The sequence below is a fragment of the Tachyglossus aculeatus genome, chromosome 12 (genome assembly GCF_015852505.1).
Source record: "Tachyglossus aculeatus isolate mTacAcu1 chromosome 12, mTacAcu1.pri, whole genome shotgun sequence".
NCBI lineage: Eukaryota > Metazoa > Chordata > Mammalia > Monotremata > Tachyglossidae > Tachyglossus > Tachyglossus aculeatus.
In genome coordinates, this window is record NC_052077.1 from 23,268,570 (window position 1) to 23,295,922 (window position 27,353).

At 42.0% G+C, this 27,353-nt stretch overlaps 1 protein-coding gene across 6 annotated transcripts in view; it reads left to right on the forward strand.

Annotated features, from left to right (window-relative positions):
- TRIM2 (tripartite motif containing 2) overlaps positions 1 to 27,353 on the forward strand; it is a 121,561-nt gene that overhangs the window by 19,071 nt on the left and 75,137 nt on the right. The window contains exon 1 of one of the 6 annotated variants that reach the window (XM_038755351.1): positions 5,797 to 5,896. The exons of 2 other annotated variants lie outside the window; for them this stretch is intronic. The gene's annotated coding sequence lies outside the window, so the exon portion shown is untranslated. Of the gene's footprint in view, positions 1 to 5,796; positions 5,897 to 6,082; positions 6,189 to 22,688; positions 23,244 to 23,320; positions 23,384 to 27,353 lie in introns of those variants that run through there. 3 more of the 6 variants (XM_038755355.1, XM_038755354.1, XM_038755356.1) reach the window with 3 other exon arrangements.

Sequence of the window (27,353 nt, forward strand, 5' to 3'; positions counted from 1 at the left end):
TGAGGACTGGGCTGGGTAAGCTGGAGCCAAGAGACTTTATTTAGGAGAAAAAACCTTGGGAAAAGCCTTAGCCCCAGGAATGAAGAAAGGGAGCAGTTAAATGCTTTGGAAAAGAGGCAGAATCGAAGCAGCTTCTAACCTGGAGTAGAGAGCCTAACTGCAGCACAGAATGGTGAGATTAGTGGCTGGCTGTCTGGGAAGAAGTGGGCAAGTGTCACCCTGGAATATAGGGGAGGATTTGGTAGCCCAGGGTCTCCTAAATGGGAGTTGCAGAGGGAAGACAGAGTGAATGTTACTTGTACTTCCACAGTGTTAAGGGGAACTGTGATAGAAAAATATAGGTGAGAGTTTTGTTTATTTTCCATCTAGTTTTAGGAGAAGATCTGGTGAATCTAGAAAAAAAATTAGGAATCTATTGCCTATTTTCCATGTAGTTTAAGAAGAATATCTGCTGTGTCCTTTATGTGTCCTTTGTAATCTTTAGCAATGTTCTGTGCCTGAAATTGATGTACAAGCATTCTGTGTAACCCAGTAAGAGATTCATGTTGGATCTCAAGGGACTCTGCTCAGGACAGCATCTCCTCCTCGGATGTCACAGGCTCAGATGGGATACCTTAACCCCTGTTACCTGGCAATGCTTGCAGTTCAAAGCCCATGTCAATTGAGCTGGGGCTGAGACCAGCACTTCAGTGGTGTTATCACCATTTTCAATGGGCCCTGCCTGGATTAGATCTCTGTTGTTCTTCTTTCATGTGAAAGAAAATCGGACCCATGGGCTCCAGAAAGCGCCTGGAAGAACACAAATAAAACACTCTTTTTAGGTTATCTTATTGGTCCTTATTAGGGAAATGTCTACTGTCTGACTTTCTCCAGAGCTTACTCAGAATGCCTAGCAATTAAAACACAAGAACTCAGAATGACTGACCTTTAAAATACACAGAACGTGGTATGATATTATTAGGACAGATCAACACTTGTATCTAAGCTTCTCAGAGGAAGGAGGCTTGATATGGGCAGGGAGCGTGCCAACTAGTTCTGCTGTATTACACTCTCACTAGTGCTTAGAACAGTGCTCTGCACAAAGTAAGCATTCAATAAATACCATTGATCCTCTTGAAAAAGAGTAATTAAGGCAAACAATATACAGTTGGACTAAATTTGTATATTCAATGCCTCATGCAGTAGGTGATTAAATTTCAGATGGGAAATTTCATTGTTTATTGATGAGCTGGAGGTGGAGTGAAGGAACCATTATTGAGTGCTTACTGTGTGCAAGTACTGTACAAAGCACATGGGAGAGTACACTATATCAGAGTTAGTAGACATGGAGCCTTTTCAGAACAAGCTTACAGTCTAGAGGGGAAGACAGGAATTAATGTAAATAAATTTAATTATAATGCATAATTTATAGATATGTACCTAAGTGCTGTGGGCTGAGAGTGGGGCAAATATCAGTTACCCAAAGGTCATAGATCTATGTACATAGATGATACAGAAGGGAGAGGGAGCAAGGGAAATGAGATCTCAATTAGGGAAGGCCTTGGGGAGACGTGGCCTTTATAAGGCTTTGAAGGTGAGGAGAGTGGTGGTCTGGCATACTGGGGGAGGGGGAGGGTGGCGTCAAGGAGAGAGTTCAAGGCCAGAAGAAGGATGTTGGAAAACTTGGCAAGTGGCAAACTTGGAGAACAATATGCTGAAGTCTTACAAAAAAATTAATAATTTTAGGAAATGTTTTGATAAAGAAAGGATGGTGATCTGGCAGAGAAATGGATCAAGTAATTTGTACCTGATTTATTTAGAAACCCGGAAAAAGGTAGAGATAAAAGTGTTGGAGATTAAAATCGATCATGAAAGCAGCTAGCAGAGAGAAGGGAAAGACACAGCAGAAGAAAGACTGAAGGGTGGGCAGGTGTGAAGTCTTCTAAATCAATCGGTTAATCTACAGAGTTTAATGAGCACCCCACTGTGTGCAGAGCACTGTGCTGGATGCTGGCAGAAAAGAAAAAGATGGTAGTACTTAATGACAAAGGAGAACTATGCCAGTAGAAAACCCCTAAGAGCATATCTTGATCTGAATAAGGGAAGATAGGTTTCAACTTGCAAATTATTGAGCAGAAATGCAGGGTGATTGTGATGATTTGGTGCATAAAATCCTAGCTAGACATCTAAATATGCACATCCAGGTAAGTTAAATAACCTGTGGTTTGAGAAAACAAGACTGGTTTAATATTCTAGTGAGACTCCCCATACCCTGTCTTATCTTAACCTCATCAGAGCATCCAGTCACGGAATACTATCACTGAAAGGAACTTTGAAAAGTCATCTAGTTCATCCCTCTGCCTTGGTGTGAAGACACCTTCCCAGTCAAGGAAGAGAAGACTCAAGCCTGTTCTATTTAGAGGAGATTGCACAACCCTTCAGCAACACACACTTCACTTTTGATTATTTGAGTGGATTATGGTAGGTTGAGGAGGACATCTAATTTATATATCAGGTACTCTATAAAGGAGAATTAAGGAAAAGTCTTGTCTTTTAATTAGCCATAAACTTTCAAGAAGGCAAATTACTTTAGGTGACTAAGATGCATCCTGGCTTGGATAAGGGAAACATTTAAATTCGATGAAAAATACCCTCAAGTACTATGCATTAAAATTGTGGATTGCATAATCTAATGGGAATTTTGAAGTGGTGATATCACCTCAACTTTTCTTAAAAATACACCTTTCCCTCTGTTATTATTAACAGCAATAGTAATTATCATTCTTCTAGAAGTGATGATGAAAGAAATAAGCCTAAAGGCTGGTTTGTAAGACACAGCCTTGCCAAAGGAGTATAAATGTCTTTTGGTTTGTCCTCTTTTGAAGAATTTGGAAAAACTTTCATCTTCATGTCCACCAGACTCCTCACCTCATGCAAATGTCACCATTCTTCCAGGGAGCTCACCTCTAGGATGATTAACAAGGCAGGATGATGACACATTTCTCCTCAAATTGATACTGATAAGTGTCCTCTCTTCTTCTAGTTTTCAATGAAAATAGAAATAGTGAAAAATAAAAATAGGTGAGTACATCTTTAGAATTACCTTTCCTCAAGGCAGGTTTTTTTTTTGCTGATTTAGAACTTGGTTGGTTCTCTGTAAATGCCAGATAGTTGGAAGGCCGATGGTGTGAGATCTTTTTAAATAGAAATTGATTTGGAAGTGGTTAAGTACATTCCCATTTCAATAATTTGCTTTCCAGGGCTTGGATTCTGGGGATTGCTTGTTTTTGCTTTTCCCCAGCAAAAATACACCAGGGAACCCAGTTAATTAAGTTGATGTGCTTTCACTCCAGCTTGAAGGGGAAAAATCTCAGAGCTCTTGTTCGTGGAAATACATTAGGAAACTCACTAGAAGCCAATTATACCATATTCCTTGTCTACCGAAATCCAACAATAACTGACTTTCCACCTCCTCCTTTCCCACTTGGGGTCTGTCTGGTGCCAGTTTCCACCATTTGCTCTCCCTTACATTCTCCTGCCTCTGTTCCACCATAGACAAAAGGTAGAAGAGGACACTGCAGGCATCATCTTGCAATGAATAGTAATAATAAATAATAATTATGGTATTTGTTAAGCACTTACTGTGTGTCAGGCACTGTATTAAGTGCTGGGATGGATACAAGTAAATCAGGTCCCTGTCCCCCATGGGGCTCACAGTTTCAATCCCCACTTTACAAATGAGGGAAGTGAGGCCCAGAGAAGTAAAGTGACTTGCCCAAGGTCATGCAGCAGACAAGTGGTGGAGTAGGGATTAGAACCCCTGACGTTCTGAATCCCAGGCCCGAGCTCTTTCCACTACGCCATGCTGCTTCAAACAGGGACATGAATCTAAACAGGGACTTGTCTCTCTAAGTCTTTTTCCTAAGTCTACTGATATGAGTTGCTAAGTCAATGTCTTCCTTGGGAGCATTTTTGCAAATGAGAAGATTCTCAGGAAACTCTTTAGTGGGGACTATTTTGAGTCCCTAATATGTCTAAGGACATCTTTGAAGGGGAGGTCTTTGAGTCTTGCTGATATTCATCTAAAGTTAGGGGAAACAACCAACTTGCCTTCCAGACTTAGTCCCCACCCTTGGTCATTTTACATTCAATCCACCTTTCACCTAAGTTTCTACTATAACTGAGAATTTTCTGCCCTTCTTTTTGATGGGGCACACCAATGTTAATCAATTAATCCTCGCCAACTTAGAAGACCTGGATTCTAATTCTGTTTCTGCCATTTCTCTGCTGCGTGACCTTGTTCAAGTCATCTAAGTTCTCTGTACCTCAGATTCCTCGTTTTGTAAAATGGGGATTAAATTCTACTTCCTCCTACCTAGGATGTGAGTCAAACTTGATTATCGAGTATCTACCCCAATGCTTAGCACTGTGTGTGGCACAGAGTAAGTGCTTAAAATGCCATAATGATTAATTATTATCTAACCATAGAGCTGAATTTTCATGCACACCACAATGTGCAAGAATCGATATTGTGGGGCCTATACTCTTGATATTGGGGAAAATGAAGTGAATTGAAGAAAATATATAGATTTGGTTACATAAAGGGATGAAGATTTAGCAGAGAACATGTCTAGCCTTTCTATAGTATTATGCTCTCCCAGGCGCTCCATAAACATCACTGATTGATTGATAAGTGGGAATTTTTTTAGCAAATTTAAAAGTAAAATAATCTTTTGCTCAGAGTTTGTGACTGATTATTTCTAGGCCACAGTTTGTAAGTGACCAAATTATTCCAAATTTAGAGTAGCTTATGTTTTCCAAATAGTTTAATTTAGTTGGTCCCAATTTGAATAGCTCAAATTTTCCTAAAAATTAATTTCTATCCCAGTGTGCTATATTTTAGTTAGGCTGTATGAGAAAGCACACCAGAGTTTATTTTTTTCCAGTTCTTGCAGTACACCATTGACTACTACCTCTAGAAATGTCTGGAAGAAAAATAGAGGTCCTAGTCATTTTGGCCTCTTCCGAAATTCATTGAACATACTTTCATGTGTTCTTTTTTGTGACAAACTTATAATCTTAAACGTCTAAAGTGAGTTGTAATGGTTTCACGCACATTGCCCAACTTCATTCCGCCCCAGCGGTAGCCATGCCAACAAGTAGAGTCCTTCATGGGCATGTGCCTGTTATCACAAATGTTTAATCTCTCTAAATTGTAAGCTTGTTGTGGGCAGGGAATGTGTCTGCTTATTATTATAGTGTACTCTTCCAGGCACTTAGTACAGTGTTCAGCACCCAGCAAGCACTCAATAAATATGAGTGAATGAATGAATAATCCAACAAACTGTCAATTCTCTCTATACCACCTAGGGTCTTCCTTAAACTTTCTGTTTTCCTTTACTTTCAAAAGCCAGAGTTGGAAAAAACAAAACATGCAGGATAGATGCCTGTGATTTTTCTATCATGTAAATGAGATTCACATGTAATTTCCCCAAATGAATGAGATAGTTTTTGGGGATGGTGGGGGGTGGTGGTAGGGTTGGGAAGTGGAAGATGATTAAATATTTTTTACTTGGGGCCTAGTTTGCGGTTGGTCTGCAAACAATGACATTGGCTCTTCCTATTCAGCTCTCCTCACTCCCCCTCTTTCCCCTAAGTAAGAATGAAACCCAATATCTTAAATAAACAAGAGTCCAAAGAACTCAGTCATTGGCTCACAGTGTCCCCTGCTTCGGTGACCCCGCCTCCCTTGGCTTGTGCTGACAAGCTGTTTGTATTTTTGCGAGAGAGCCACCCTTCAACTCGGCCGCCTGATGACTTGAATGGGTCCAATTGTCTGTATACTGTGTGAATCCCCAGATCACAGGGAGACTGTTTCAGTCTCTTGATGCTCAGGAATGGACATTATGGAACATCAGTGAGTAGAGTTTTAGCTCCATCTTCTCTCTTCTGGGGGATGCTCTTTGTAGTTCACTATTTAGGGCTGAGGGGGGAGGGGAGAGAGGATTTGTGATAACAGTTCCAGTGCTGTGGGTTGTGTTTTGTATTTTTAACGTTGCCTTTGGTGTCAGGCCGAAGTGAAAGAACGGATGACTGGGATTTACCGGCGTGGCTGTAGGAATGTGTTTCTACTTCAGATGAGTCTTACTGAGGGAACAAGAGCAGACAGGGCTGGAGGTGAAAGCGGAAAACGTGAGGAAAGACAAAAGGTAAGCGGTGGGACAGAAATTGGTGGGTTTTTTTCTAAACTAGCATTTTTCAGTCCTGAAAGGCTGGGGTTTCTTATTGCCAGCAATTTGCTGATGCTATTTTGTCAGCCATGTTAAAAATGGTTTAGCATCAGCTCACATTGTAGAGAACAAAGTATAGTGGCCCCCTAAGTCAGAAATGGGATAGTTCGGATATGTGGGAAAGGGTTAAGAACGATATGCAGTAAAGTTTTACTGCCCCATAAAAGTACTCAAAGAGCCCTGTGACCTTTTAAGATTTATTTTTGGTAGTAAAAGGCAATTACAGTAGGTACCCTTGACTTCTACTTGGAAAACGTGCAGGAAAGCAAAAAATTACTTCTGGAAATGAGATAAAAAGGCACAGACTTGGCCAGCTCGAACTCAGGTATGTCTTTCTGGTTTCTAGCAAGTAGTTATAGAAACAAATACCTTCAGGGATCAAAGGCAGCTCTCTCTGCAAGACACCTGGGGGTGGGAAGCAAGCAGGTTGGGAGCCACCCACGTTTGACAGTCCTGGATTCCTCTTGGGAAGAACATCAATTTTCTGCTTCCAGCCAGGTTAAGTCATTTTGTATAGGCAGCTTTGGTCGTGGTATATTGGACTCCACTTCTGAGTGGCTACAGGGAAAACAAATCAACTTAGAAGACGTTGTAGCGGGGAGGAATCCACTGCGTTGGATATGATTGTTTCGCTAAGAAGAAACTTTGGAGTTTGCTGAGGTAATTCTTGGGTCTTCAATTTAGCAGAATCAATACTGAATTTTATTTTATTTTAAAATAACCATACTAAGCCACGTGTTTGTAGCTCTTGGAGAGATTAAACTAGAGTTCAAAAGCTACTTAGGGTGTGGAATTGATTTAAAAGAGCACACATGGTTCTACTTCAAACACCAGATTGTTAAGTAGGTCTTTCATTCATACTATTGAGATTGCCCTCAACAGAGACCTTGGATCCAGGGGCATTTTCAGATATGATACTTTACATAAGTTGAAGCATAAATTTCGATTCAGGCCCTCAGACAGACTGTTGTCCAGCTAGGTGATGGTAGGCTCAGAGCCACATAGGATATGCCAGGTCTGCACCTCCATTTTGCCTACTCTGAGTATCTTCCCACAGCAGCCTACTGGACAGCAGTCTACTAGAAAAAGAACCAGGGCAAGTATGGGGATGAGGGCCAAAAGTGTCACCCTCCCCCCACCTCTTCCCACTCTCCACTTGGGATTTCCTCCTGTTTTGGACTTCTCCATATTGCGTAGAAGCTACTTATGAGTAACTTCAGTCACCAAGAGATCAAGTGAGTAGGACATTTGGATTTAATCTTTTATCTTCCCCAGAAACTGTCAACACATCCAGGTAATTGCCGTTTGTGTTTGGGGAAAACTCAAAAGTCACAGTTGACAGCTGAAATGGTATTGAAATCACAAATCTTGTAGATTTTCTTGAGTCGTCTAGAGAGAAATTAAATGAGGGGTGGTAGTGAAAATCACATCTAAAGCTATTCAAGAATCCATCAAATCATTACTGCAGAGTTGCCAGGCCCTGCTGGGACTTGATGGGTGTCTGTTATGGAAGGCCAAGAAAAGCAATCGTTCATTTGCCTGACTGTCGGAAGTGCAAAGCCTCATTTGTCAAACTCTTATATTCTAACCTGGAGCACCGCATCTTAAAAGGGCATAAGGGAAAATGTAGTTTTTCTAGTGATTGGGCTAGACACTGGAAGATCTGACTGTGTTCTAGCCCCACTGCTGAACCTGACACGCTGACTGTCATCAATAGCTCTGTGTCCTGTGTCTGTGTCCTGGTTTCCTTATCTATAAAATCAGGGTGACAGTGTTGCTGCTTGCTGGGATTATGACTTTAGTAAAGCTTTGAAAAAACTGAGCTCACTGGAGAAAGGGTTCACTGAAACAGAAGACAGTCCTACTGTTCTGGTAACATCCTCCGTATTTTACTTTTTGATTTTTTAAGTCAACCTATTATTGTGTGTGAAGAGGATAAATATCCCTCCCATATGTGTCTGGAGATACACTGACATCAGCCTGTTGCTCAGTAGTATTAACTTTTGGATATTTGAAAACACTGAAATAGCAAAATAGATTTCTCGGTTCCCAGGAGGTAGTTTTCAAGAGAGATCAGAGAACAGACATCCATTTCACTATATGCCTGATAGATGACTAACTTGCCTCACTCTTGCACTTGGATTTGTATCCTTTTTCACCCCACCTTTAGCCCCACAGCACTTATATATTTATCAGTGATTTATTTTAATGTTATCCCTTCTAGACTGCAAACTCCTTGAGGGCAGAGAATGTGTCTAACAACTCTGTTGTACTCTCCCAAGTGTTTAGTACAGTGCTATGCACCCGGTAAACACTAAATAAATTTGATTGATTGATTGACAAACATGGAGCTCAGAAACCGAAGAGAGCAGAGGAACAAAGTAGCAAGGTCTAAGAATTGTAAGCTTGCAATGTTGACGAAGGCAGGAGGAGACACACCCAAAGGCCAAAAAGGGTTTTTTCGATGCACAGTTGACCAAGTGGGCCCACGGTAGAAATGACAGGGCAGCAAGTAGCCAAGTGCCTCTGTTGCCAGGGCTGGTTCCCAAACCTCAGCAAGGAGCTGATAGGGTGTGTTTCTTTGGGGCTGGCAGAGGTGGGCAATATTTTGGGGTATCCTGGGGATCTGGTGGCCATGGCTACCTCACTGCTCTTGTACTTCACCTTCTGCAGCTACCAAGCTCTGCACGGGTGCTGGTTGCCCCCTAAGTCTCACTGTGGTGGTCCCATGGCCAGAAAAGAAACTTTGTGCAATGTGTGGCTGTCCTGTACAGGATGGGACTAGTGAAATCAAAGCAGACCATTTTGCTACTTGTTTGAACAAAGGAGGGGAAGACTGTAAACTCATTGAGGACAGGGATTCAGTCTTCTACTGGGTCTCAATACACAGTAGGTACTCACATACTGATGGTGGCAACGATGATGAAGTAAGGCCAAACTGGGTTTTTGGGATTGCCTGTGATTTTAATACATTAGTCCCTTCTTTATATCCCCATCACTATGGATAACTGAATCAATTCATTGCATTTGAGTGCTTCATCTGTGCACAGCACCCTACTAAGCATTTAGAAGAGCATAGTAGAGTTAGTAGAACACAATCCCAACATTCAAGAAGCTTATAATTACTAGACTGTAAACTCATTCTGGGCATGGAGCACTTCTACCAACTCTTGTACTGTACTCCCCCAAACCCTTAGTATGGTATTCTGCACCCGATAAGTGCTCAATAAATACTATTTATTGATTAAGTGTGTTATATACTAACCATGATTTCATCATTTGACATTTGAAAGTCCTGCTCCAGAAGAATGGTTTGTACTGTAGATTACATTCAATGCTGAGGCAACCTGTCAGATAAAAGTGAAGGCCAGGGCCTTGATTTGGTAACATCCTGCTGCCCAGACTCACAATCCAGAAATCCTCAGAAGGGACAGAACTCAACTCCACTAGATAGTCCTAAAGAATGAGCTGCTCCCTTGGGCCTTCTAGCCTAGTAGATGCAGCAGTATCCATATCTCAACTTGACCTGGAGCCAGATTCTGAAAATGATATATGAAGAGTGCAAGTTTGGCTCATACCTTCCTGCCAGCTTTCTGTATGAGCAGGTGGGTCACTGCGTTCTGTACTGACTGAAGCTTCTGGTTGAATTTCTGGGGTAGCCTCATGCAAAACCCACTTCAGAAGTTTATTCTGGAGGTCATAAAGCAGGAGCAGCTGGGTGGTAAAGGCTGAATCCAAGAAGCTGTGACAATTTCTGAAACGAATCCAGGTAGTTAAGAGTCATCCCACGTCTGGTCAGTCTCTGAGAATCTGGGAACAGCTAGGGATAACGGAGAATACAGAGATTCCATCCTAGAATATTACTTGGGAAAGTTCATACCCTCCACTGGAGGTTTGGAATTTGTCCCTGGTTACTGTCTTCAGGTGTTTCCCTTTAGCCTCCAAAATTATTTTTCCTTTAACCAAGTCCCTATTCAAGAAGACAAGAGAAATTTGAGGAAATGTACAATTAGGATCCAGTGAAAAGGAAGTGTGGAGATGAAGCCTTGTTGTGGGCAGGAAAAGTGTCTCCCAAGGCTGTTTTATCATACTCTCACAAGCACTTAGTAAACAGTGCTTTGCACACAGTAAGAACTCAAATACTATTGATTGATTGATGAAAATCTTTTGTACACTGTAGATCAATCAATCAATCAATCAATTGTATTTACTGAGTGCTTACTGTATGCAGAGCACTGTACTAAGCGCTAGGGAAGTACAAGTTGGCAACATATAGAGACAGTCCCTACCCAACAGTGGGCTCACAGTCTAGAAGGGGGACACACTTTAGGTTACAATGTACTCAATGAACATAGAGAAATAGTAAGACACAGAGGGTCTTGCTATTTCTCTATGTACATCGAACAGCAGCAGAATGAAAAAAATGGATTTCAGTAGTAATCTGAAGTAATAAAGAAGTGTCATTGTCTCTGCATATTTCTTGAAATAGAGAAGTAGAATCAATCAGTGTATTTCTTGAGTGCATACTCTGTATAGAGAACTGTACTTAGCTCTTGGGAGAGTAAAATGCAATAAAATTAGTTGACATATAACCTGCCCACAACAATCTTACAGTCTAGAAGGAGAGACATTAAAATAAATTACAGATATGGGTGTAAATGTTATGGGGCTGAGGCTGGGGTGAATATCAAGTGCTTAAAGGGTACAGATCTAAGTGCATTGGCAATGCAAAAGAGAGAGGGAGTAGGGGAAATGAGGGCTTAGCCAAGGAAGGGGATGTGATTTTAATAAGGCTTTAAAGGTGGGGAGCATGGTGGTCTGTTGTATATGAAGGGGGAGAGAGGTCCAGGTGAGAAGATGGACATCAGCAAGGGCCAGTGGTGGGATAGACAAGATCAAGGTACAGAGAGTAGATAGCAGTTAGAGGAGCAAAGTGTGTGGGTTGGGTGGTAGTAGGAAATCAGCAAGGTAAGGTAGGAGGGGGTGAGTTGATAGAGTGCTATAAAGCCAATGGTAAGGAGTTTCTGTTTGATGCACAGGTGGAAAGGCAACCATAGAAAGTTCTTGAGAAGGGAGACATGAACTGAATTTTTTTCAAGAAAAATGATCTGGGCAGCAGAGTGAACTAGATTAGGGAGAGATAGGAGGCAGGAAGGTCTGTAAGGAGGCTATTGCAGTAGTCAAGATGGGATATGGTAAGTGCTTGGATCAGTGTGGGAGGAGCTTGGATGGAAAATAAAGGGTGGATTTTAACCATGTAGTGAAGGGAGTACCAACAGGATTTGGTGGCATGTTGAATGAGAGAGATAAGTTGAGGATAATACCAATCAATCAATCAATGGTATCTATTGAGCACTTGGGGGAGTAAAGTACAACAGAATTAGCAGACGTTCCCTGACCATAATGAGTTTATAGTCTAGAGGAGCTTAGATTATGGGTTTGTGAGACAGGGAGGATGGTGGTGTTGTCTGCAATGATAGAAAAGGCAAGGGGAGGACAGGGTTTGGGTGGGAAGATAAGTTCTGTTTTGTAGACTGTAAGCACCCTATGGAAAGGAATGGTATCTACCAACTCTATTGCATTGTACTTTCCCAAGTGCTCAGCACATTCATTCATTCAATCATATTTATTGAGCGCTTACTGTGTGCAGAGCACTGTACTAAGCACTTGGGAACATGCAATACAACAATAAACACTGACATTCCCTGCCCACAATGAGCACAGTCTTTTGCATACAGTAAAGTGCTCAATAAATGTCACCGATTGATTGATCAAGTCATGGGTGATCAGGCCATAATGATTTACTAGAAGAAAAATTGGGGATGTAGTGGAGGAAAGTTAGGGAAATTAGATAATCTATCCCTAAACATTAGGTAGGATATCAAAGAGACAACTGTCACATAAAGTTCTTCCAAGCATCCTATTGCCACGGTCAGAGTCAGAAACTTGGACTGGGTTGACCGAGAAATGGCATTTGTTGGGTTCTTGTAAAAGCATTCAAGTCTTTTACTGAAGAGGCTACAGAGTGAATCTGGGTAAAACTGACTTGGAGGTTGGTGACTTTCTATGCTTGTCAATCAGATAATAGTATTTATAAATCTCTTATGTGTAGAGAGCAAATACAATATAATTAGCTGACATGATCCCTGGCCTCGAGGACTTTATAAACTAATGGAAGAGACAGGCACTAAAATAAATTGCATGTAGAAGAAAATAATATAGTATATAAGATATGTGCATAAGTGGTATGGAGGTTTGTGGATACATGAGTGCTTAGATAGCTTGAAAGTTAGATGTAGGAGTTGGGGGATGTAAAGTAGAGAGATTAGAAATTCATCAGGGAAGGCCTCCTAGAAGAGATGTGATTTCAAAAAGGTTTTGAAGGTCGGGTGAGCTGTGGCTTGTGATATGAAGAGGGAGGGAGTTCCAGCAATTGGGGAGGATATGAGCTGATGGTCATCAGCAGAGAGGTGAGAATGAGGCACAGAGTAAGATGGCTAGAGAGAAAAAAAATGAGTGGGCTGGGGTGCTATGGGAGAAAAACTGATTTGTAGGAGGGAGAGAGCTTATTGAATATCTAAAAGTCCACGGTCAGGAGTTTCTGCTTGACATGGAGGGGAATGAGAAATGATTGGGTGTTTTTAAGGAGAGGGGAGGTGTGTGTAGAATGCAAAACGTTTTGGGCAGCAGAGGGAAGTATGACCTGGAAAGGAGGGCCTGGAGATGGAGATCAGTGAGGAAGTAAAGCCTCTTGGACTGTGAGCCCTGGATGGGACAGGGACACTGTGATGGATCCATATCTCAATGTTAAATGCAGTGCTGAACACATAGTAAATGCCTAATTAATACTATTATTAGTATTACTAAGAATAGTAATAATAAGAAGACAGGATGAGCAGGCGTGATGGCCATTTGGCTGGACCGGATAGGATGGATCCTGGAAATATAGAGGATCAGCAGGATTTGGCAAAAGACTGTATATAGGAGGTTGAAAGTAATAAAGGAATCAAAGATAATGACAAGATTATGGGCTTGATAGATGAGGGTTTAGTGGTGTTAAATACGATGGGAAAGTTAGGTGCAGGAAAAGATTTGGGAGGGAAGATATGTTCAGTCTTGGACATATTGATCTTAAAATACCAGGAGGCAGGAGGAATTGTAAGATAGCAGCGAAGGGGAGAGGTCAGCCTTAGTGACATAGATATGGGAGTCATCCATCACCCACAGAGAGGTCTTGTTCAAGCCCAGGGAGAGGATGAGTTGCCCACAGGAGTTAGTCTAAACAAGAAAGAGAGCGGCAGCATGATATAGTGAAAACAGCATGGGCTTGAAAGTCAGAGGTTTCGGGTTCTAATTCAGACTCTGCCACTTGCCTGCTGTGAGGCTTAGGGCAAGTCACTTAACTTCTCTGTGCCTCAATTTCATCTTTAAAGTGGGAATTCAATAACTGTTCTCCCTCCATTACACTGTGAGCCCCATGAGGACCAGGGATGGTGTCTGACGTGCTTATCTTGTATTCAGCACTTAACATGGTGTCTGGCACATAGAAATTGCTAATTTTTATTAATAATAATAATAATAAGAAGAAGAAGAAGAAGAAGAAAAGGGGACTTGGATGAGCACCTTAAGAGAACTACAGTTTAGGGATAGCGGGCAGTGGGTGACCTGGGAAAGAGAGTGGGAAGGTTGGCCAGAAAGGTAAGAAGAGAACCAGAAGGGACTGTGAAAGAAAAAAAAAATCTAAGATAGTGTTTCCAAGGGAATGGCTCCCAGTGTCAAAACTAGCCTAGAGATCAGGAGGATTAGGGCAGATTAGAGCCCATGATATTTGGGGAGTTGAGTGGAGTCAAGGTGGGAGGAGGGGGACTGATTGAAGAGAATCAAGAAGGAAATTGGAGGAGAAGGGTAGAGAAGAGTCACAGAGCAGACAAGTGGCAGAGCCAGGATTAGAACCCAAAACCTTCTGATACCCAGGCCAGTGCTCTCTTTATTGGGCCATGCTGCTTCTCAAGATTTTGACCGGTTTATCTATTTGCTAAGCAACCTGAGGCCTTTTCTAGTGAAATACCATTATGAGTGAATGGTAAACCTGACTCTTAGCTGCTGCTCTGGAAATCAGCAAAGTAAGCATCCGAAAACACAGGGTACGGAGAGGCAGCCTCTCACTTAGCAAACATTGGTCAGATCTGTTCCTTAGCTCAACAGTCAAAAGTCTTATGGAGTGTATCTAAGGAGCAGGAAAGGAGGGCAGAAATCTCAACCTCCAGGCCCTCTCAATGCTATCAGATATTAAAGGCTCAGGCTTAATTTTTAACCAAAGATATTTATTCTTTTCCAAGAAACGAATGTAAATATGAACTGAGGGAGCTACTAAAGCACCTGGTGACTGCCCAACTGTAGGTAAAGTAACTGGAGATAGCAAAGGAAACCTGGGTTTATGAAGAGCATTAGATTCAGATGTCAGTTTCTGAAGTTTAATTGACAATAGCCAAGGGTAATGTGAAGAAGTCAGAATAACTCTTACCTGAATAGGAAAATGAAAGGTCCAAGATCCCATTTTTATTTGTGTGTATATCTTTCTAGAGGCCACCGGACACTGCATCTTTAGAACTGTGAATTGCCTGTCTCTTTAAGAGGTTCATCCTGCCCTCTTCCCAGATGCCATTTTCAGAAGCAGCATGGATCTGTGAAAAGAGCCCGGGCTTGGGATTCGGAGGTCGTGGGTTCCACTCCCGACTCCGCCACCTGTCAGCTGTTTGACTTCAGGCTAGGCACTTAACTTCTCTGAGCCTCAGTTACCTCATCTGTAAAATGGGGATTAAGACTGTGAGCCCCACAGGGGACAACCTGATCACCTTGCACACCCCCACCCCAGCACTTAGAACAGTGTCTTGCACATAGTAAGCGCTTAACAAATGCCATTATTATTATATTATCATTATCCCCTCATGCCTGCACTCAGAGAATGCTTGAGGTTGAGCCTCAGTGGCCCGAGGAACTCCGATTCCCTCAGCACAGCACTGTGGCTGTCTCTCTGCAGTGCCCCAGTGACCCACCCCTGAGTGGTTGAAACAGGCAGGGCACCTGAAGCTGGCCCAAACCCAGTCACGTTTAGCTTTGGCCTAGGCCCATTTCAGCCTAAGAGTAAAGCCCAGAGGACTTGCACAGTCTCTGTACAGCTCCAGGCAGGGGATTGTGTTTTAAAGTCCTCCACAACTTTCTAAATGCTGGAGGAGAGAAACCAGCCACAGTAACAACAAGGCTTGTCTTTAACAAAAGCCACTCGTATTCTCTATACTGAGGTCCCTTAATATTAATTCTGATTAGTTTTTAATTAAAAAATATAGTACAGGGACAATTGATGATATCACTTTAGGTTCCAAGAACCCATGAAGTGGTTGTACTGTGATAGAAAGCTAATTATTATTTTTGTAAAACCTCTCCCTTCCCTTGCTGCATGTGAAATGAGAAACGATTTCCTGAGGTGTCAGGGGAAAACAAGCAGGCAAGAAAAGAAAAGTGACAGCTTCTTGGTTTTCTTTGTTTCACCATCTGAATGCAGAAGGGATGTTCAGGAAAGAATGGAATTTGGTCCTGGCTTAAAAAAAAAATTATGGTATTTGCTAAGCGTCTACTAGGTGCTAGGCACTGTACTAAGCATTGGGATAGATATAATCTAATCAGGTTGGATACAGCCCATGTCCCTCATGGTGCTCACAGTCTTAATCCTCATTTTCCAGATGAGGTAACTGAGGTACAGAAAAGTTAAATGACTTGTCCCAGGTCACTGAGCAGACAACTGATGGAGCTGGAATTAGAACCCAGGTCCTTTTGACACCCAGGCCTCTACTCTATCCATCTGGTCACACTGCTTCTCTAGAACATCCAGAACCTACAGCGACATCTTTGAGTATCTTTTGAGTGTAAGGTGATTTTTATGTGTAGAATTGCTGTTAGTCTTTTTTCCAACAGATCACACTACTTCTTAGCCATTGGCAGTGATCCCCTGTTTCTGCAACTCTCAGGGGAGTGTTTCCAAAGACCGCAAGAAATACCTGTGTCTTCCTGTCTCTTTCTGAAAATCCAAGCTGTCTGCTCTCTTCCTTTGTTCCTTGAGTAGTCCTTCCCTGTTCCTTTTCTCCAGTCACAGCCTGTTACGTCAGGACACTGTTGTTTGGCACAGATGACTTACTCTCCTTCCAAGTCTGGAACCAATTCACTGGGTTAACATAAAAGGCAAAGATGAAAAGGGTTTTCAACATCCCTCTTTAAATTCTTGAAAAAAGCTTAAGAAAGCCTAGATAAACTAACATAAAACTTTAATTTTGACAGTTCATTCAGCCGGGTGAGCTTTTCCCAGGAGTCAGTACTGAAAGATATTCTTATCAGAGTATACTGTAGGAAACTTGCAAAAGAGGGAAAAAAGTTTTCATCAGCAATCTTGATCTTTGCCTAAATTGATCACTGTTTTATACTTTGGTTATATATGGATATATATCCATATCCACATATAATCCATATATGGATTAAAGCCAGAACCTGGAAGGTTTAAATGAACACTTCATTGAGTATTTCCTGCACATAGTAAGCACTCAATAAATGCCATTAATGATACCTCAAAAAAAGATTCAGCAGCCTTTCTATCCAAAACGTATAATGAAAGCAGGAGTTATAGAGGAACTAGCAGTAATTTAAAAACAAGTTAGTGGTAACTGAGACCTGACAGAGAGCACCGGGGCAGTGAACACATACCAAGAGATTCAGCAGTGTGGAAATAGCACTGAGATGCCAATTTAGTGTTTTCATAGAAAGTCTCCATAGGCAGTTTCTCCACATCAGCTCTCAGACTGGGCAGAGGCTAGAGGTGAAGTGAGCAAGCTGTGTGAGCCCTTGTTTCTTGCTAGGTTTTGCTATTCTTGGCCATATTTGGAAAGAGAAGATGGGACCTGGTAGGTATGCTCAGTAGTCTCTGGTTATTGTTCGCAAGTGTTGATTTTTGTACATCAAGGACAGTGGAAATCACTAGAATGCCAGTCATAAAAAATGTCATGCAGCACTGTTTATCACGGAGCCTAAACTAGACTAACAGTGCTTCTCATTCTTTGTATCCAAGGGAAACTTCTAAAATGTTGGTTGGGTTTGATGATATCGTAACTTTCTAAGTGTTCATAAAAATCTACCGCATCTATGTCAATAGGCAGAAATAATAATAATGATTAATAATAATTGTGGTATTTGTTAAGTGCTTACTATATGCCAAGCACTGTTCTAAGCACTGGGGTAGATACAAAGTAATCAGGTTGTCCCATATGAGGCTCACAGTCTTAATTCCCATTTTAATAATAATAATAATAATGATGGTATTTGTTAAGCACTTACTATGTGCGAAGCACTATGAGGTAACTGAGACACAGAGAAGTTAAGTGGCTTGCCCAAGGTTACACAGCAGACAAGTTGCGGAGCCGAGATTAGAACCCAGGTCCTCTGACTCCCAAGCCCGAGCTCTTTCCACTAAGCCACGCCGCTCGCAGGTTTGCTTTTAATCTGGTTGTCTGTGGAATTGTGAACTAACAAAATGAATGGTTTGAACTAAAAAATCAGGGGAAGGTTTAAGTTTGTCACACCAAATTCCTATTTTCTTCCCCAACCTAGCCATTGGCACAATGTTGCTACTTTAAAAAAATTGCTGGAGTCTGTGGTAGGGTGCAGAAAACAGGAAACATGAAAGGAATATTTCTAGCTGAATTAATTTATCCTGTCAAGTTTCAGTTTAAAACTTGGAGGGAATTGTCACCAAGTTTTTCCATGTTAGGTGGGAAATTTATCTCACTGAAACCTCTCATGGTGGCTGCATGTTTTCATTTTTACTATGAGAATTTCATAATGAAAAATTTTAAAAATCAACAACATTTTTGATGTTATGGTTAATAACAATAATATTTGGTGTTACTGATGAACTTCTAGACTGTAAGCTCTTCCCCTAGACCGTTTCTTATGTTTCTTATGGTCACGGAACATAGCTAGCAACTCTGTTGAATTGTATTCTCCCAAGCAATTAGTATGATGCTCTGCACATAGTACGCACTCAATAAATATCAATGATTGATCTGAAAGTAACTCTAGTGCACTGTACTTTCCTTAGCAGTTGAAGTGGAAGTGGCATGGTCTAGTGGATAGAGCCTGGGCTGGGGGGTCAGAAGGACCTGGGTTCTAATTCTGGCTCTGCCATTTCTCTGCTGTGTGACCTTGTGCAAATTACTTAACTTCTCTGTGCCTCAGTTACCTCACCTGTAAAGTGGGGATTAAGACTGACCCCCATGTGGGACATGGACTGTGTCCGACCTGATTAGCTTGTATCTAATCTAAAAAAGTGATACGCCCAAATGAGACCACCTCCATTTTTTAGAAACTAAGTATTCTGACCCAGTTAAATTTTCGTTTAAATTAGGCATTGATAGTCCCCAGTGCACGTGGCCGGTGGAGGGGGGACCAGTATTCCCGGACTGTGACACTGGCCTCTGGCCTTGACTTTGTTGCTGTGTTTTAGTTAGTCCATTTTCAAGAAGAAGAGAATCCACATGATGGCTATCACTGAGAAGGGCCTTCATCCTTAACTCTCTCCGCTGGAGTAAAGAGGACATTTAGTGGGAAATGGCATATTTTGAAATGGCAGCATTGGACCCTAGAGTGATGAGTCAAACCCCACATGAGAAGCTGCCATTTTTTTTTTTTACCTCAGTGCCCCCTGAGGTAATTTGACCAGCCTCTCCCCCGCTCACCACACTCCCTTGTTCTGATTGGTCCAGCTGAAATAAAATGTTGCTGTTGCTGATCCCTGGTTTCAAGGGGAAAAAATGGATATCTTTGGGTAAATAGAATCTTTAGATAGGTGGATGGATGTACTTCCTGCCCAAAGCTTGCGGACCAGCTTCTTTATGAAATCTTTTAGCTCTCATTTTTCTTAGGCTCCTATATCTAGTGTTGCCTCCTGATGCCTCTTTTAAGCAGACACTCATGGGCATTTCGGAGCAATTTTCCATAAATAATGAATAAGGCTGCAGAAATCAATTTCTAAATCATTTCAAGAAAACATTCCAAAAAAAATACACCAGCATTAATGGAAACCAGCAGCTATTTCCCTATTACCCACCCTTTCAATCAACATTTTTTCAATCTTTTTTCTCTCCAATTGGAATCCCAATTCCCAAGACATAGTCACTAAAAATTTCACTTATTTGTTCATTCTTTTGAAATTTTAATGACTGCTCATTACCCTCTTTTAAAGGCCGAGAAAGGCTACAAAATAAACTATAGCTCGGGGTTTATTTCCCAGACCTATCTATTAATCTTACCCCAAAAGGGCACCAGATATGAGATCAATTAATCAATCGTATTTACTGAGCCCTTACTTTGTGCAGAGCACTGTACTAAGCACTTGGGAAAGTTCATTATAACAGGGATGTTAGAGACATTCCCTGTGCACATTGAGTTTACAATTTAAAGTGGAAGCCATTAATTCAAATCAATTATGGATGTGTACATAATTGCTGTGGGGCTGAGGGAGGGGTGAATATAGGGTGCAAATCCAAGAGCAAGGGTGACACAGAAGGGAGTGGGAGAAGAGGAAATTAGGGCTTATTTTGGGGAGGCCTCCTGGAGGAGATGTGCTTTTAATAAGATCTCTTGGAGTCTGGAGTCTTCCTTTTAATTTAGGCTATCCCTACCACATCATTCACTTCAACAACTTGTCTAGTCATTTGCACTCAGAAATGTCACTTTCCATTGTAAACCATTCAGTATTCACTCTTAGGAAAGTGCCAAGTAGTCAAAAAAAGAAGGGAAGAAAGAAAATACAGCAATCTCCAAGGAGCAAGTGAATGCGATTGAGTCAGCAGTGAATATCAATGAGGTGAACATGTTCTGCCTGCTAAAAGCACTGAAGCAAAAATGGACCAATCACCTCATTGTATTTATGCCCGACTTGTGGGCCCGCCTCACCATAAAAATGATCCTGCTTTATTGGGTTCTCCCAACAATACTTTCAGCCATGACCACGCTACCCAATAGCCACAGCTTCCAAAAATCTGCTCCTGTCCTATTCGTTGCTCCTGTTGCTGCCCTGAAAAAGTACCGCAATGCCCACTCCCTTAACCAGACTAGCTGCTGTCCTCATGCCCCCAATTGGACTGGATGGCACGATCTGGTGGAGATGCAAACCCCCTTGTGTGCTCCTTATGTGGACGAGAGGACAAGAACACGGCTTCTGTGCAGGAAACACACTTTGGAGGGGGCAACACAAGCCCCCTCCAAACAAATGACAACAGGATGGACTCTCAGTAGAGCAAGAGCAATCCCCAGCAGTAGGATCTGGGGCAGCAAGAATGGTTGGGGTTCTGGGCCAATATTGGGGGCCCCATTGTAAGGAGATATTGGGGAGTGTAAGCGTCCTGTCAGCAACAGATATTGTGTGGGTGGATCCAGATGGGGCAGGGATGATTTGGGGGAGTTCGGTTGCAGATGGGGAAGACAGTGGAATTCTTGGGCATTACTGGAGGGTCATGGGGTAGAGGGAATACAGGAAGAGGACTTGAACTTAGTCCATGCTTAGTAAGCAGAGCTGTGTCCTTGTGGACAAGGATTGTGTTTTTTTTTAATCCCTAATGTACTCTCCCAGGCTGACCTCTGCCATACTCTGCAGTGCGCTGCACAAAGGTTACCACTCTCTGACAACTGTTGATGAAGCTTAATATTGAGCACCCCCCAAAAGCACCCACTAAAAAAAAGAGGTGGTAGAGACTAAAACCATAGGAATGGTCAGAAGAAGCAGAGCAGTGGGGAAAAAGGAGGCCGGGCTACCCCCTATGGCTCTGGCTCTGGATGCCCCATGACCGTGGACAGTTGCTTCCCTTCTCATCCCAAAAAAGGAGATAAAATTCTACCTTTTCTAGGTCCTCCTTTTTTCACGACCTGGTGAAGGAGAGAATAGATTCTGATTGCATTTGTATCCACCAGAATTACATATCAGTCATTTATTTCTTTATATCAATGTCTGTCTCCTGGTCTAGACTATAAGCTCATGGTGGGCAGGGAATGTGTCTGTTATATCATTTTATTGTACTCTCCCAAGTGCTTCATACAGTGTTCTGCACACAGTAAGCGCTCAATAAATACAATTGATTGACTGTAGATCCAGTGGAAGAGCAAGGCCCTAAGAATTGGGAGGCCTGGGTCTTAGTTGCAGTCCTGCCAAGGGAGTACTTGCTGAGCCTGTGCCATCAGTGGTGCAGGTTTCTAACCAAGGTACCACCCAGGGCATTTCATGAGCTGGGCAGGATGTAGCAGGTATCCTGAAATGTAGGGGACTAACAAGGATGGTTGAAACCCCGGCCACCAAGGCAACTGCCTGCTGGCTTATGGCACTGTGGCCCTGGATCAGCCCCGTCTGCAATCACTTTGGCTGTTAATGGGCCCTCCAAGTAAAATAAAAAATAAGCCTTGTGTGCACTTTGCAGTGTGCTACACCCCTGCCTTCCTACTTGCTTGTTGCATCCACTGCCCCAGTGGGAACAAGACTGGAAGGGATAAGAGATTGTCAGTGACACTGAGCAAATCACTAGCACTCTGAGTACTTCCTTCGCCTGTGTTCTCAGTCCTGAAATGCTGGGCTCAAGATTCATTCCTCATTCTTGACAAGAAACTCCGTCATTATTCTCCTAGGCATTTTGTAGAGCGTGCTGTATGCAGTAGGGATGCTCAATAAATAGGCCCCTGATTGATTTCCACCGCATTGTTTTCAAACCTGTTTGAGACATTTGTCTCATCTACATTGGCACAAAATACACAATTTTTGCTGATTTTCAGTATATTGGTTTTGCATTATTAGCATCTCTTATAGACTGTAAGCCTTTTAAGGAGAGGGATTGTGTCTTCCAAGTCTGTTATTTTGTACTCTTCCAAGTGATTAGTGCAGTGCTCGGCACACAGTAAGTGCTCAGTGAACACCATCGATTGATCAGTATTCCATCTCATTGACTCTCTAGACGGTAAGCTCGTTGTGGGCAAGAAACATGTCTGCTAACTCTGTTGAATTGTACTCTCCCAAGAGGTTAGTAATGTACTCTCCACCGATTGACTGATGGATCTAAGGCTGGGCCTTTCAGCTTCACGTCATTCTTCTCAAGCCATTTCCTCCAGAAGCATGGTACTGGGATGAATGTTTATAGTGGAAAAGTTGGCAAGGAGTCAGGGGAGGGTAGTAGGGCTGGGGATTTGTTTTCATGAGCAGGAGTGAAAACTGAGCCAGACACCTTTTTTATAAATCCATTTGCGACGTGATTGGCCCATTGCAGATTGTGGGGTATCTGACTCTGCGTGTGGTGAGCGACTTTGTATTTTAACTTGTTTTTCCTCTTGTGTCAGGATCCGAGCTGAGAGACAGTCATTTTGCATCTTTTTGTGACTATCTGTGTGGTTTTAGATACGAAGGAAGTCAGTGAAGTAATCCATTTCTACTGGCTACAGACTGGCTACAGGAACACTTAGTCATCTACTCTCAGGAGATTGTTTTGGAACTGGGCACAGATTTGGCTTTTATTTTCAAGCTCTTTCGTGCCTGTGATTAGTTGTCATATTGGTTTTTAGGGAATGCCATCTTCTGGACAAAATATAATCCTAGCTTGCCGTTGCCGCTTGGTTTATGAAAAACAGATGTCTTAATGCTCTGGAACTTCACACAGAATGGAAATGACCGGCTAGAGAGCCATTTCGACTGAGAACATCGAGTTGAGACCTTACAGAATCAAGCCGGGGTGTGTGTTTTCTCTGCTTGTCTATTTTTTCTGTGTAACTGATAGCTGTCCAAGAAGCGTCAGTCCTACAACTAAGAAATGTAAGGGGATAAAAGCTGTTTCACCTTCAGATAACATCAGTTGGGGAGATTACAACTGCGAAGGAGAGGAATGAAGAGAACCTGAAGTGAGTGCCTGCTTATTGTCTGCTTGGCTACATAATTTTTAAAGGACAAATTACGGCCCCGACTCTAGAGGGGCCGAGGGGCAGGAAAGAGTGAAAAGACCATAGCGGCAGCTTCCTCCTGAGTTTATTTTTCAAGTGCAGTAAGTCCCCTTTTTGTAATAATTCATTACATTTCTTGTGTTAATGATTGCTGAGAGATGTCTCTGCAGAGGGGTGGTGATAAGCATACAGAGTGCGGGGCATCTGACTTTGTGTGCGGGGTGTGTATGCTTTGTGTTTTAACTTCTTGTTCTTCTTGTGTCAGGATCTGCTACCTAGAGCCAGTCAATTTTGCATCTTTTTGTGAATATCTTTGTGGGTTTTAGATATGAAAGGTTAAGTCAGAAAAGTATTCCATTTCTAAAGCTTTCGCTGCAGTGGTGTGGAAGCCAGAGTGGAGCCTGTAAAAAGGCTAGAGCAAATGTTTTCTAAAGACTGGCTCCAATGTGCTTGTCAGAAGCAGAACTGTTTGAAGCGCTAAGTCCCCAAATTAAATTGCTGGGATGATGAGCCAGGGGAGATGGCCATATAGGAAAACAAACGGATCCTGCTGTTTTATAAAAACGTTTATGTGCTATTCTGGATTAAAGCCAGAAACTGGAAGTTTTAAATAAATATTTCAGCAAGCATTTTATGCTTCCCAAAAAAAAAATGATTCAGCAGCCTTTGGAGGCCACTCCCAGGGCAGATTAATCATTTTAAAAAATCTTGTTCTTCTCCTCTCTATCACTTTGAATAGTTCTAGGGAAATCAGAATGTTAAGTAAATTTCTACCCTACTAAGCTTTCCTCCATTCTCTTCCCTTCTGGCTGGTAGGGAACAGGACTCCTCTAGTGTGTTAGAGGACTGTGATGTCACCCCTGAACAGAGTGTGTTTGTGTGTGGGAGGGGAGGGGGGTGGCTGGTAATGGAAATTTCTTTTGAAAATAAACACTACATGCTGAGAATTGCATGCTCTTTGCAAACAGAGGAAATGCGGCTTGGGAGAGATTATTAGAGGCAGATTCAGCTGACTAAATGTAAAGACTGCTTGTCTCCAGAACATTCCCTAAATGATGGTTCCAAATTCAACCTCACCAGAATGAATACATATACAGAAACATATGTGCATGCACAAACACACTTCACCTCAAGGCAGCCAATACTTTTTTTTTTTGCTGTTTTCTTCAAAGCTGATATCTGCATCAAGGCAGCTTCAGAATTAGCAATGTTTTCCAAATATTTTTAAAAGAAAGCCTTGCTTATGCTGGCATCGCAAGAGTATTTTTGGATTAACTATGGTGCAGTGTGCATGTAGATTTTTTTTTCCTTTTTCGCCTTGTCACTACCTCTTTATTCTTCTCCCCTATTGAGTGATCTGTTTCTAAGTAAGGCCGCAGTCAGCTTTTTAGACAGAAGGGTGTTGGAATGTATGCTCTGTGGCAGAGCCACCTTTTTCATGTATATATATTTTTAAGTACCTTTAAGAACTCAGGCATGAAACTCCTGGGACTTGCCCTCATAGTTGAGCCCTGGGTATAGAAAAAAGAAGTCTTCTAATTCAGAACCATTTGGATACAACTAAACTATAGTTGTTAGATTTCCAGCTGGTTTCATTTAGGACCAAATCTGGCTCCCTGGCATCTGGGAAGACGGGTTGGAATGACTGGAAAAACCCTGTGGACAGCAAGTAACTTTTGCTCCAAACTGACCAAATGAAGAAATGCTTTGACTGCAGTGTTATGACAACACATCAGAAAAGGATCTTAAATCCCTGCCTCCCTCTCCCTTCCCTATCAAACATCAAACGCATGTAGATTTAGCAACTATCAGTCAACTGCAGTGTTTCATGAGATACTGGTACATTTTGCTGCATCCAGTATATTTGGCCTGTGTACTTTCATGTGGATTTAAAGCATAGGTCTTCAGGCACACTGAACTGGATTAATGCTCATCTATTCCAAAAATATTTTGTAAATTTTCTTCATTCTGTCTTTCCCCATTCCCATCCCAATCCCTCATCCAGCATCTAACATAGCTGACGCCTGGCTGAATCTAGGTCAAGGGCATGTATCCTGTGGTCCTTGAGCCAAATGGGGCTTTTTATCAGATCATTGTTTCCTGTTTAAATTGTACCGTGAGCAGTATCAAGCTCAGAAACTCTGCCTGTCACTCAGGGACTGCAGGACACAACAAAGCCTGCAAGATCTTTGCAGATCTCCAACGATGAGCTTAAATGCAATCCATAGATATACCACCTTAAAAATCACTCTTGCATATCCTAGCCCAGAAACACAGAAACTTTAGATTGGGACTGGGGTTTCTGGAGGGACTGAGTATTACAAGCAGAGCTGGGAGACATGGTCATGTAGCATGACTAGAGCTCTCAGTGCTCAGGCAACAAACAGAATTCATGTGAAACATATTGAAATAAGTAAGCAACATGGTGTAGTGGATAGAGCATGGGCCTGGGATTCAGAAAGACCTGAGTTCTAATCCCAGCTCCACCACTCTTCTGCTGTGTGACCTTTGGCAAGTCACTTCACTTTTCTGTGCCTCAGTTATCTCATCTGTAAAATGGGGGTTGTGTGAGCCCCATGTGGGACAGGGACTGTGTCCAACCTGATTTGCCTGAATCCGCTCCAGTGCTTAGTACAGTGCCTGATACATAGTAAGAGCTTAAATTAAAAAAAAAATTGATTTAAATTTAGATTTAGCTGAGTTTCCACCTTAAATCTAGGCTTGTTGAGTGGAATAATTGTTGCTCACCATGTTTATTCCCTGAAAGTATTTCTTTCCTTTTCATGGGAAATTCTGCTAAGCCCAGTAGCCCTCGTAAGAGATTCTGGGTCTTCATGGCAAACAAACACAAAGGATTCTTTTAAGTTTTTTTAATGATATTTGTTAAGTGCTTACTATGTGCCAGACACTGTTCTAAGTGCTGGGATAAATACAAGGTAATCAGGTTGGACATAGTTCCTGTCCCATGTAGGGCTCCATTTTATGGATGAGGTAACAGAGGCACAGAGAGGTTAAGTGACTTGCCCAAGGTCACACAGCAGACAAGTGGCAGAGCCAGGTCTAGAACTCAAGTCCTTCAGACTCCCAGGCTCGTGCTATAATAATAATAATAACTATGGTATTTGTTAAGCACTTACTATGTGCCAGGCAATGTACTAAAGCACTACGGTGGGTACAAGCAAATTGTGTTGGACACAGTCCCCATTTTACAGATCTCACTCCCCATTTTATAGATGAAGTAAATGAGGCGCAGAGAGGTGAAGTGACTTGCCCAAGGTCACACAGTAGACATCTGGCAGAGCAGGATTAGAAGTCATTACTTGGGTTCTATTCATTAGGCCACACTGCTTTATTGCACGCTTACTGTGTGCAGAGCACTATACTAAGCACTTGGGAGAGTACAGTGCAACAGAGTTAATAGACATGATTCCTGTTCATAAGGAGCTTACAGGCTGGAAGAGAAGACAGACAATAAAATAAATAAATGAATTATGGATATGTTCATAAGTGCTGTGTGCTGAGGGTGGGGTGAATATCGAGTGCTAGAAGGGTACAGATACAAGTGCAGAGGTGATGTAGAAAGAAGAAGGAGTAGGGGAAAAGAGGGTCTCACTGGGGAAGGCCTCCTGGAGGAGATGTGATGTTAATAAGGTTTTGAAGGTGGCTCTGAATAGAAAGATGATTCCTCTCTGGGACCTTAAATGCCCACTTCCCCCAAATAACGCCTTGAGCAGAGATCTAATGTGTTTGTGCAAAAGGCCTTCCCGTGGAGATTAATATTTGACCTTGAGCATTGCCCAGAAGGACTTTCAGAGTGTTTATTAACTTGACATTTAAAAGTGTTTTTTTTGGGATCCTGTTTGCATGCAGTTTTCTTTTGCTTATAATGCAGGGAAATGACTCAACCAAAATGGTGTGATTTTACTAGAGCATGAAATGATTGCTGGAAAACATAGATGATTATTAGGTTCTGAGCAACTAATTGATCTTTTGAGCAGCTATATTCTGGTTGGAAATCTTCAGTTTTTTTATTGCCTAGGCTTTATTTTATTCTATTCCAAAGCATAATGG